General features: G+C 45.4%; 1 long non-coding RNA gene across 1 annotated transcript in view; it reads right to left on the bottom strand.

Annotated features, from left to right (window-relative positions):
* Window positions 1-10342: 10342 nt before the first annotated feature.
* The window catches only part of LOC309345508, a 70093-nt gene continuing 68446 nt past the window's right edge, over window positions 10343-11989 (bottom strand). The window contains exon 2 of the long non-coding RNA XR_014158270.1: window positions 10343-10546. This is a non-coding gene — a long non-coding RNA (uncharacterized lncRNA). The remainder of the gene's footprint in view (window positions 10547-11989) is intronic.

Below are 11989 nucleotides of genomic sequence, written 5' to 3'. Positions count from 1 at the left end.
GAAAAAAGCACTCAAAACAAGAATACACTGCATCACCAAAAAAGACGGCAACATAACATTCTCCCCCGAAGAAATAACCTCAGAATTTGCAGAATTCTACTCCAACCTATACACCTCCCATAACCCACCAGAGAAGGAAATCAGAACATTTCTAGCAGGACTGACCATGCCTACCCTAACTGATGAGGAACAGGAATTCATGGACAGCCCTATCACCCCAGAGGAAATAGATGCGGTCCTCAAAAACCTGAAACCACACAAAGCCCCAGGCCCAGATGGCTTCACAGCAGAATTCTATAGGAAATTCAAAGAACCCTTGATGCCCTACATGACCCGCCTATTCAACGACATCATAAAAGGGGCCCCCATCCCCAAAACCTGGACCCACTCCAAAATAGTCTCCATCCCAAAACCACTAAAAGACAGCCTCAAAGTAGAATCATACCGCCCAATCTCATTAATAAACCAAGACTACAAGATATTCACATCAATCTTGGCCAACCGCCTAAAAATCTTCCTACACAAGTTAATAGCCCCAGACCAGACTGGTTTTGTCCCTGGCCGCAATATAACAGACCCCATCAGGAAACTACTGAACCTGATCGAACACAGCAAGGCAACCAAACTCCCATTGACAATTATGTCCCTAGACATCCTCAAAGCCTTTGATTGTTTGGAGTGGAAATACATATTAGCAGTACTAACTAACATGAAATTTGGCCCCAACTTCCTACAAATCCTCAAACAAATATACTCCCAAGCCTCAGCAAAATGCAGAACTAACAATATGGATTCTAATACTATAGCTATCCAAAGAGGCACGAAACAAGGATGCCCACTGTCTCCCTTCTTATTTATCCTGGCTCTGGAACCCTTAGCAATCCGCATCCGAGCAGCCACAGACATCAAGGGAGTGGAAATAAAAGGCAGAACCTATAAATTAGGGCTCTTTGCAGATGACCTAATGGTCACAACACCAGACCCCATAAGCACAGCAACCTCCCTAATCAGAGAACTCAACACATTTGCAATGGTGTCGGGCCTACAGGTAAATTTTACAAAGTCAGAAGCTATGTGCTTCAACACCCCTCCTCACACCCAAAAAGAACTCACGAAGGTCACCAAAATAAAACTTTGCCACACCAAGTTCAGATACCTAGGGGTACAAATAACCAGAAACCTCAATAAACTGTACCTCCACAACTACAAGCCCCTGTGGCGACAAATTAACAAAGACCTAAAGAGATGGAATAACACGAATTTCACTCTCTCAGACAAAATAGCCATGATCAAAATGATCACACTCCCAAAACTAACCTACCTATTCCAAACCCTCCCAATCTGGATCCCCTCAACCCAACTTCGCAGTTGGCAGAGAAAACTACACTCTTTCATCTTCTCACATAAAAAACCAAGAATAAGCCCCAAATACCTGCACCTCCCCACCTCAGAAGGAGGATGGGGAATCCCCAACATAGAAGCATATTACAATGCCAACCAAATACGCCATATAATCCCATATATACTAGAAGATGAGACAAAACAATGGGTACACCTAGAGAGGGACACAATTGAAAACACCTGCACCACAACATACCCACTCCTCCCAAACAAACTAAAGAAAATTCCCACAACACTTAACAGGTACACACAGACCATGCTCAAAGCATGGAAAACACAAATAGGCAAACTATCCCCAACCCCATCCCCACTAATCCCCCTGGCGTACCACCCATTATTCTACCATGCAGCACAAAACCTCCAGACAAAAACCTGGCGAACCAAAGGCTTATATTGCCTAATAGACTTTTATAAAAATAACAAACCCTTGTCAACACAAGAAATACAAGACAAACTAGAAGACACCCAAATGACCTGGTTAACACAACACCAACTACATGCCTTCTTAAACAACCCAACAGTAAAATCAGCAGCAACTAGGCCCCTGACAACCTTCGAAAACCTCCTCCTAACAACAAAGGGAAACGGTAAAGGGACGGTATCCGCAATATACAAAATACTACTCCAAAATCCCGCAAATCCCCTAGACACAATCAAAAAACAATGGGAGAATGACATAGGCTATGAGATTAACCCCACTCAATGGACCAGAATGTGGTCTAAACCCCCCTTTAAATCCATATCAACAAAAAGAAAAGAACTCACACTGAAACTCACCTACAGGTGGTACCTAACACCAAGGAAACTAGCGCTAATACACCCAGGAACCTCACCAAAATGCTGGAGAGGGTGCACCTCCTCAGGCACATACCTCCACATGTGGTGGGAGTGTCCCAAAATTCAACTATTCTGGACAACAGCCATACAAGAAATATGTAAAATAACAAAGCAAGTATTAGACTTCACCCCAGAATTGGCCCTACTAAACATCTTCCAAGACAACAATGCCCATTTACACCACAAAGAACTTATAACCCACCTGCTCTCAGCAACCAGAAACATCATAACCAGACACTGGAGAGACCTGTCAGGAGTAAGCATGGACCAATGGTACCAAATAGTATGGGAAACAGCCCTACTAGAAAAATTAACCAATAAACTGAAACTGACACGGGGACAAACAGAAGAAGACGCCTTCACCCCGGTATGGCTCCCCTTTATCACATACACAGCCCAACAGGACAACGACAATAATCCACCAACAGCATACAAATCAATATGGCTAACCTGATCCAAAACACCCACCCACCTCACTCACACACGAAAACAAAGATCACCACAGCCAATCACAAGCAAACAATCACACCCTAAGCCAACCCCAACCTCTCTCACCACCAAAGGAACACAAGTGAACAACACAAGCAACGCTGACACCAAACTCTACATACATTAAACATAATAGAAACACCGCCACCCGACCCCACCCCCATCCATCCTCCCTCTCCCCACCCCCCCTTTCTTTTTTCTTTCTGTTTTCTTCTCCCCCTAATGCCTCAACAAATGAAACGGATTTGTAAAAACGTTACATGGAAGAAGAAGAAGAAGAAGAAGAAGAAGAAGAAGAAAAACGAGGCACTACACTTCTGTAAAACAAGAAAATCCTTAATAAAAAATATTAAAAAAAAAAATAAGAAGTGTGCAGACAGGACAAATAACTCCCCCCCCCCAAAAAAAAACCCCTAGGTCTCCCCCAACAAACGTTTGAGAATAGCTCCCCTAAGTCTAAAAGATGGATCAAACTGTGCGCGCCGCTAGGCACGGGCCGCTGCCCTGCAAGCTCTGATAAGCTCCTCCCACAGCTCCTCACCTGCCTCAACAGAAACCCTGCCGCCTCTGACCTTTGCACAGGGAGAGCTGCTAATCAGCCACCAAGAAACACACACAGAAGGAAACCCTTTTTGCTCCTTCTTCAGCTGCTGCCCTGCAAGCTCTGTGTTGTTATCAGTGTTGTTATCAGTCTTTGAATTACCTGGGAATGTGCATCTGTGAAACATCTGAGGAAAGGGGTGAGCCCTTTGATCCAGGTTCTGGGAACCTAATGAGCTCAGCTGTCACAAGTTAAAATTATTAGCCCATAAGCTGGTCATTGGTGAATTTGAATATAATCAAGAATTGGGATTGGGTCTGGGTTCTAGTTCCACGTGAGATTTGTGAGTAAAGATCCTAAGAATGGCTGAGAAAGCGCGCTCTGCAACCTGCGATTCGCCCGGCTGTTAGTGTACCACCTTTGCTGGCAGCCGTCCTGTGTCTCCTTGTAATGGAGATTCCTGCTGACTTTGTAATGCGGATCTACTGAAGGACTTTGAAACTATCCTATCTCTGTCTTTGTCCTTAGATACAAAAGATGTGCCTGCTTTTTAAGCATGTTAACTTTGTGTTCTTTTAAATAAATTTTTTTAAAAGAAACTTTCTTTTGTCTTATGTGCCAATCTGAGGGGAAATCTAAGTCCAACGCCTGACTACCGTATTTTTCGCACCATAGGGCGCACCGGACCATAGGGCGCACCTAGTTTTGGGAGGCGGAAAACAAGAAAAAATTATTCTGAACCCCAGAAGCCAGAACAGCAAGAGGGATCTGGCTTCTGGGATACCGTGCGGCTGTTCTGGCTTCTGGGATAACCGCGCCAAGCCTCTTCAGGGCAGCGGGATGAAGGCTCCCCCTGCCCAAAGAGGCTGCGCAGGGCTAAGGCAGAAGCCAGGAGGGAGAAGGCGCAGCGCCCTTCAGCGAAGCTGGAGAAAGAACAGAATGAGTCCCTTCTGTTCCTCCTCCGGCTTCCAGGACAGGTGCGTCGCTCAAGGGGCTCTGCGCCTTCTCTCTCTCTCAGGAGAGGCGCTGCGCAGAGAGGGAGAAGGCGCAGCGCCTCTTTAGCAAGGCTGGAGGCCTCCGGCTTCCAGGTCAGGCACGCTGCCGCAAAGCCAAGGAGCCTACATTCGCTCCATAGGACGCACACACATTTCCCCTTCATTTTTGGAGGGGGAAAAGTGCTTCCTATAGAGCGAAAAATACGGTACTTGGTTACACTATACCTGATGAATTTCTGCCTGCAAGTTTGCGGAAGCAGCTTGCAGAGTGGGGCAACTGGTAACAAAGGAGCATAGTCTTCTCCCTTGGACTGTGCCTCCTGGTGCCCTGAGACGGAGTGGTGGCAGCATTACCATTTCTGTTGCGTTTTGTTTTGTCAAAAAGCAAATGGCTGCTGGCCTCCGTTCCAGAAACCTGACTCAGCTGGAGGGTAAGGGCAGGTGAGGGAGGGGCGAGTGGCCGGAGCCCCTTTACTACAACAAATTATTTCTCAATTTATTGTTGTACATTGTTTCAATTGTCTGTTTTAACCATATTTGCACAGCAGTTTCTAATGTTGCGAGTGTCCTCTATTTCAGAGGCTTCTACTCTGCAGCCTCTTACAGTTGTTTTAACTGCGTGTCTTTGTTTTTTAGTTCTTATCTGTTTTAATTATCAGTTTTTATCCATCCTTTATCCGTGTTTAATCTTGTATTTTATTCAGATGTTTTACCCTATGCCTATTTCTTTGTCCTCATTTGCTCTAACAATGATCGGTTTAAAAAATAATAATTCTAACTGCTACTTTATTTATATGCTCTTTCTTTCTTTTTTATCCTGGTCTGTGACCATAATAAAGTTCATACTAGTAGGTTCCAGAGTTAAGTCCCCTGGCCATGGCAACCTACACTTACCTCCAGGAGTCTTCGGGACGCCATCCTCTCAGGCCACCTCTGCCAACCGTGAGATGCTGAGGAACCTCAAACGGTCACAAGCTCCGTTGCTAGGCAACAGCAGTTGGGATCATGGAATTCCCGGCCTCAGTGCCAAGGTTCTAGGAGAGGCCGTGTGGCCTAGTGGTTAGAGCAATGTTAATGCCATGCAACGCTAGGGTGATATATATATTTATATTCTTTGAAATGTACAGTTTAATACTTTTTCTATTATTTGTATCCTGCAGACTCTTGTTGTCTCCTAAAGAAGCTGACAGGATTGCTCCCCTGTACTTACTTATGTGTTTGCCATGTACATTTATGAACGTTTATTTTATATTCGGGGCCTTTGAATTCTTAACTCTGAACTCTGGATTAATAACATTTTAGGAATCTTCCAGAACGGCTAATTCTATTGCTGGGAAGGACTCAGTGACCCCGGTCTATTTTAGGAGAGAGGGTGGTATGGGGTTGGGGGCAGGTGAGATGGAGCTGCTTGGCAGTGGCTGTGTCGTATGCCGAAAGCGTACGCTTCAATTCCCATGACCCACCTCCTTCACTTACTAGTTTCTTGGGGTTGGGGCTAAATCCATGATGGGTCAGAGAAAAATGAGCAGTGGCAGGAACCAGTCAAAGCAAGGCAGATCTTAATTTTACTGTTGTGACAGAGTTTCTCACCTTACATGTTGCATGGAGGTGAGGAGCCAAGACAAGTGTGTGTAACAACTTTTAAAGACTTGAGAAATTGCCCATAATAACAATAATAATAATAATTTATTTTTAATACCCCCCCACTCTGGCTGGGTTTCACTTAGCCCAGATGTTTTGGACTTTTTTGAGTCCACGGCTCCCTTGACCAACTACATTCTTTCTGCGGCAGCCCTGTGAGGCTCAGGAGCCCAGCTATGCCACCCCTTGCCAGCAGAGCTGGCAGCCTCTCGTTCTTTTTCTGACTCCTTCCTTTGTGGAGTGTCCCCTCTTCTCCTCTCCTTCGGAGTCCTCTGGACAGCCACAGCTGCTGCCCCTTCCCTAAAGAGAGGTGCCTCCTCATGCCGCCCCACAGGGGCCTGGGAAGTACCCCCTGGCCAGCTCCAGAGCCACTGTTCGCCTGGGGAGCTTGTAGCCAACAAACAGCTGTGCAAGCCTTTGGGAGGCAGAGATGCAAGAAGGCATGGGGGGGGGAGGGTTGCTCCCAGCACCCTTGACCATCATTTAAGGCACCAAAGGGTGCCACAGCACCCTGGTTGAAAACCCCCGCCCACCCAACAAGCATCATACATGCATCACAGAAAGAGGCAGTCTTGTCTCCTGGCTTGTCTCTTGTCATGATACCTGGCAATGCTTGCTGGTTGCCCTTTCCTGACCAGTCTGAGCCTTTCCCTTGAAATGGTAAATACCTCAGTTCTTGAACCCATTGTCACAGATCTGCCCCTATTTATGTGAGATGTTTATAGCTTTTGAAGGATTTGTAAGTGAAAAGAACTATTGGAAAAGGTTTTTCCTTCAACTGCAGAGTAAATATCTGGGGTCATTAAGAGGGCTTCAGGATTGCTCTGTGAACTCAAAGAAAGTGTCTTTTTTTTTCAGGGAATATTTTATAATTTTTGAATGGTGAAGGATTGGTTTTTCTCTAGGGTGCATGTCTGCTATGTGTGCACCTTCAGATTTGTGTAACACTCATGCCCACTTCTGTTGCCCAGCGCTTGCAAGCCCCCTACTGTGACATCATAGAATGCTTGCAGTTGGGTTTCTTTTAAACCACACCAGCAACTGCTCATCAGGAGCAGAACCGAGCAGCTTCTGTGAGTGAAGTGAAGAGCTGTTTCTCAGAAGGGGAAACCCTGGGCGAGACTAGGGTTCAAATCCCTCCTTACTCAGCTATGCAGCTCACTGGGTGACCTGGGGCCAGGTTGTGGGGATTAAATGAGAATGTAAGAACTATGTATGTCATCTTGAGCTCCTTGGAGTAAAAGATGGGATATCAATTCAGACGCCCTCAGAAGGTGGTGGACTCTCCTTCTTTGGAGGTTTTTTATACACAGAGTTTGGGTGGCCATTTGCAAGGGATTCTTGAATTGGATTCCTGTTTTGCATGCAATTGGACTAGATGCACCTTGGGATTCTTTCCAAATCTACAATTCTATGATTTTGTTTAAGTGTCATTTTATTGATTAGATAGGAAACCCTTTCGAGACTGCTCTGAGATCCCAGGTTGGATATAAGCACCATAAATGAGAAAAGAGAGAGACACGTCAGCCTGTGAATGACCCCAGGCAGCTGGCAGAAGGACTCGGACATAGAGGCAGAGGGAACTTGGAGGCTTCAGGACGAAGTTGCTGTTAAGCACTGGACGCAGTGCTGACTAGAAAGGTGAGTGGCCGTCTGCAAGATCTTTCAGAGCTCAAGAGATCTTGTGAGATTTCAGGAAGATCTCACAAGATTTTGCTAGCCTAATACTGCTATTAAACCAACTAGATTTAGTAGGATTATGCGTAGGGTTTCCATGTTGGGTTGCAGCTAGCACTGTGGGCAGGGTAAAGTCCTGGCACTTATATGACCTCCCACTACGGACATTGCTGGTGCTGGCAGGGTTGAGTAAGGTTGGCACAGTGCAAACACACCGGTGCAGCCAAACTCGTGCTCATGCCAGTGTGTTCACACCACATCAACCTCACCTCCTTCCTCCTCTACCTGTTCCCTTTTGAGATGCAGATGAGGACATGTTTGTGGATGAACCCAGCTTCATGGCCGAAGATTCCCTGTGGTTACAGCAAAGACAATCCTAACCCAAGAAGGACAACAGGAAATGATTAATTGCACGAACATGCAATTGCCCTGCCCATTTTCTCCCCTATCTTTATAGGTATCAGTTCCAGCCTGTGACCTGGTAAGAAGTGGAAAGGAAGCTTTACCATCCCAAACCTGTGGTGGACATTGAACCTCCAAACTCTCTGGGGATGCATGCACCAGAAGCCACCGGTCCCACAGAGGGAGATGTTCGACCATGGATCTTACAATTTTTCGGTGGACCTGAAAATCCTATTCAGGAAACAACCAGTGGGAAGGAAATCCTCCTCCCAGGCCTTGGAAGAAACACATTCTGCTCAAGGGTCAAGTGACTGTTTCAGTACAGATAAAGTGACAGTTGCAGGTGAACCAGGAAACTGAGAAGTGGTATACAAAACTAAATATGCAGGAGAGTGTAAATGTAAAGGGACCCCTGACCATTAGGTCCAGTCGTGACCGACTCTGGGGTTGCGGCGCTCATCTTGCTTTATTGGCTGAGGGAGCCGACATACAGCTTCTGGGTCATGTGGCCAGCATGACTAAGCCGCTTCTGGCGAACCAGAGCAGTGCACGGAAATGCTGTTTACTTGCACTTTGACGTGCTTTCGAACTGCTAGGTTGGCAGGAGCAGGGACTGAGCAACGGGAGCTCACGCTGTCGCGGGGATTCGAACCGCTGACCTTCTGAGCGGCAAGTCCTAGGCTCTGTGGTTTAACCCACAGCGCCACCTGCATTCCGCAGGAGGTGTAGATAGTCTTTAAGAAACGATGCTCTTCAAAGGCTGGGGGGGGGTGTAACAAAAATTGGCAGTATTGCAGACCCTTTTTCTGACCTGAGAAATCAATTGTCTCTTATTTAATCAGCTGAATAAACCAAGTCTGACCCCCTTTCCTGGGGGGCCAGGAGTGAATCTGGAACATGTATCCCAGGGAAGAGCAGCATAGATTTAGGCAACAGGTTGTAGGCTCCATTGCTCTTCCCCCAGCGCAGCAGCACTCTTCCTTTCCCAACGGGATTCCCCCCTCTTCTTCACAGTAGGGTGTGCTCCTCCCTGCACACCCTCCAAATCGGCCTTCCAATAGACAGCCTTGGATTCAAGCGTTGGTTTCCAGCAGGGCTGTGAAGTGCTGAAGGGGGACAATTTGCAAAAGTTTGGCACCATTTTTGAGTGAATCAGATTTTTACTGAAATTGTCGCGGGTTAGGGATTTTTTTTCCCAAAAAAATGTTTTTCTGCAGGTTAAGGCCTCGAGGGCTGATTGTTTGACCTATGATATACAGTGGTGCCTCGCAAGACGAAAAGAATCCGTTCCGCGAGTCTCTTCGTCTTGCGGTTTTTTCGTCTTGCAAAGCAAGCCCATTAGCGGCTTAGCGCTATTAGCGGCTTAGCGGATCAGCTGATAAGTGGCTTAGTGGATCAGCTGATAAGCGGCTTAGCAGATCAGCTGATAAGCGGCTTAGCGGATCAGCTGATAAGCGGCTTAGCGCTTAGAAAAAGGGGGGGGAGGAAAAAAAACCCGCAGGAACTCGCAAGACATTTTCGTCTTGCGAAGCAAGCCCATAGGAAATTCGTTTTGCGAAGCGCCTCCAAAACGGAAAACACTTTCGTCTAGCGGGTTTTCCATCTTGCGAGGCATTCGTCTTGCAGGGCACCACTGTAAACCTTTCTCTTTCCACAGCCAAACCTTTCAGGGGACAATTTGCAACAGTTTGGAACCATTTTCGGGTGAATCGGATTAACGTCAGAGAACTGGCCAAGACTGGTTGGAAGTAGCTCAGACTGGTTGCAACAGGTCTAGGCTGGTTTGAACCGGTCCATGCTGATTTGTGCTGGTCCAAACTGGTTTGAACTAGTCTAGGCCGCTTTGAACTGGTCTAGTCCCTTTATTCCAACGCTTTGCAACATATATACATGCTTAAAATATTGGGGCAACTGACAAAACTGTGATGGAAAGAGCATTTAGACCAGGGATGGGAGATCTCTAAGACTCCAATTTCTATCATATACCTGCCCTTGCAGGTTGGGGTGGATAGGAACTGGGAGTCTACCAACATATGGAAATAACAGGTTCCCCACCTCTGATTTAGATCTGCACCCTCATAAGCCAAAGTGCCAATGTCAACAAGCTCTGCATGCATTACATGGGCAATGGGAAGCAACTGGCAGAGTTTAGCAACAGACCTCATTATTCTGCAAAATGCAGAAATACTTTTTACTCTGCCCAATTTTGCCATGCAGAAGATGGCTGGGGGGTGAGGAAACTGGCTATCTGGCCATGAGGGCACTCGACTGATCTTGAGACCATACCCGTTGCTAAAATGCTAATCTGCAATTTAATTTCTAAAACTTTTTTTAAAAAACAAAAACAACAAGAGCCAGATACTTTTAAAAGTTTTAGTAAAATTATTTATGTACACCAATGCATAATATTTACATTTATATAATAATACTGATGGGCAGGGGAAGAGAACCGAACTGAACCATGGTACAACAAAAAGACACACTGAAATGGTGAAGAAAGAAGATTTTGAGAGAACGACAATTGAATTTAGGATTCACAGCTACACCCATGCTGCCAGCCAGCCTCAGAACAAACTCCCTTTTCCTGGACAAGTCTCTGCTACTCTGAATAACAAACCAGACAAGCTCATATTAGCTAGTGGGAACATGATGCCCACCTTAGTGAGGGGTTGCTGAGAAAATTCCAACAGGGAAAATAAATGTGGAAAACATTGCATCAGAAAAAAAGAAACCCACCTGCATTTCCAGTTCCACAAATGATTGGCAGGTGCTGTTATGAATCTGGTACCTTTGCAAACAGGTTTTTTTCTGGCCAAAGGGAAAGTTGGAAGTTTTCCGTACACACAAATCCTCTATAGTTGCCTTCCCCAACTTGATGCCCTCCAGATTTGTTGGACTACAACTTGGGTCAGCCACACAGCATGGCCAGCTGTCAAGTTGGTTCGGCCAAACGCTGGAAGTCAGCTGCAGGAGACTTGCAAGACTCCTGGTACCACCAGATCTGGACCACTGCTTTAACAAAATTATAACAAAATGCAGTTGAACCCTGCGCAATCTGAAAGCGAAGGACAGCTTTTCTAAAACCTTATATTGCATCATACTTTAAAGGAACACAACTGGCAGCTACCTCAGGGATTCCTTTGGATAATATGCTTATGAAGGACAATCGTCTGGAATTATAGTGCTGTTTTTGGAGTACTACCACTCCCTTCTCTCACCTCATAGCATTCCATTCCCTTTCTTGTTTAGATCACTTTTTCTCTGCTTCCTTTATTATTGCTATTACTGCTTTTTGCATATTAGAAAATGAAAACTATTTTTTTAAAAAAGGATGATACAAGTTGCAGTCCAAAAAATGTGTAGGACGTGGTTGGGGAAGGTGGCTCTAAACGCATTATCCCAGAAGCACTGCCAGGGTGGAAAAACAGAAGGTTGCACAACTCATTTTGTCCCATTTTGCTTACTGCTTTCTGTCCACCCAACTCAGAAAACAGCTACTGATGCAGAGGTTTCCTATGTATGTATGAAGCTCTCTTTCCTGCAAGGGCTCCCCTAGTTTACTTCAAAAGTGACGGCAAATCTGTGCGAGTATTCCTCTGAAGTAAACAAAATACCCATGCCTAAGTTCTACACATGCTTAGTGGTTGAGCTACTGAGTGGGCTGTTGGTCTTTTCAAGAATTCTTCCTCAGCAACCTACTCCCCATGGACTTGTCCGTTGAAAGCAAAACTCCTATCCAGTATCTGCCTTGCCTTGTATTGTATTATGAAACACATACTTAGAACCAAAACCAACCCAGAGATCTCAGTCATTTAACCTCCTTTAAAATAAGATATGCTGGAAGCATAACAAGGCATTTTTTAAAAAAAATAAACCCACTTAAAACAATTAAGGAAATAAAATTAATCTTTTGTAATAAAGGGGGTGGGATAACAGCATTTGATCTTCAACCTCAAGTTGCTATACTAACCTTAATCTAATCCATTTTTTCCTTATTGTTCAAAGT

This window comes from Podarcis erhardii (genome assembly GCF_964252035.2).
Source record: "Podarcis erhardii genome assembly, chromosome: 7".
Lineage (NCBI taxonomy): Eukaryota > Metazoa > Chordata > Lepidosauria > Squamata > Lacertidae > Podarcis > Podarcis erhardii.
Note: the sequence above shows the minus strand (reverse complement) of the source record. Positions and strands in the feature narration are given on the sequence as shown.